Here is a 957-nt window from a genome sequence, read left to right as displayed (position 1 = left end):
CGGATCCATGGATTCAAAGAAAAGCTCCTACATTGCAACCATTTGAAGTCATTAACAAGCTAGAATAGAAAAATAAATCGACTAAAACCCAAATCCCTGTCTGATCGTCCCCAAATCCATCCTAAAACCCGAAACAAATGGCAGATATGAACGACCATGGGTGCGGCGACTAACAGAGGAGATGGGCCATGTAGTACCTTGGTGTTCACCACACGAGTCGTCGCCCAGCGCCGCCGCGATCATCCAGGCCGTCGTCACCGCCGATAGCCAGGAGCCCAAGCGTCGCAGGAGAGAAAGGAGAGGAAGGGTCGAGGCGAACTGGTCGAGGGACATGAGCGACCGACCTGGTCCGGCTCGACCAGTACCAGCGCCTCGGACGAGCACAACAGCTCGGGCCCACCTGCAGGCGGCTAACTCAGCCCGATCCCTAGCAAATCCCAAGCCACGTGGGAATCTATCGTTTTGGATGCACGCAAAAGGTTAGAAGAGACCGGGTTTATAAAGGACATGACACGCATTTCAGGAATTTGGAGGACAGGGTTTGTTTCATACAAGCTCTACGTTCTCAAGGTTTAAAACAGACTTCACTCCCTGGCGGGAGGATAAGTCCGAGGTGAGGTGGTCGGCGTTGTTGACGAAGCAGGACGTCAACTCGACCTTCTTAGGACCAAACGTCGACGCGAAGAAGAGGAACACCAACCTGGCGCTCCTGATGGGAGCAGACATGTCGATGATGGACCAGCAGGTGAAGGCGTGGTACCTGGCGGAGCGCGCCCTTATCTTGAACCAGATGCCGGGATCGGCGGTGACCACGCCCACGCCAACGTCTAGCACTACAACTGCGCCCACGCCTACGCCGAGCATGGAAGATCCGCCCACACCAACGCCGAGCACTGCAACTGCGCCCACGCCAACGACGAGCATGGAAGATCTGCCCACACCAACGCCGAGCATTGC

Source organism: Triticum aestivum, chromosome 1A (assembly GCF_018294505.1).
Source record: "Triticum aestivum cultivar Chinese Spring chromosome 1A, IWGSC CS RefSeq v2.1, whole genome shotgun sequence".
NCBI lineage: Eukaryota > Viridiplantae > Streptophyta > Magnoliopsida > Poales > Poaceae > Triticum > Triticum aestivum.
The sequence above is the reverse complement of the archived record's forward strand: the minus strand, read 5'-3'. Positions refer to the sequence as shown.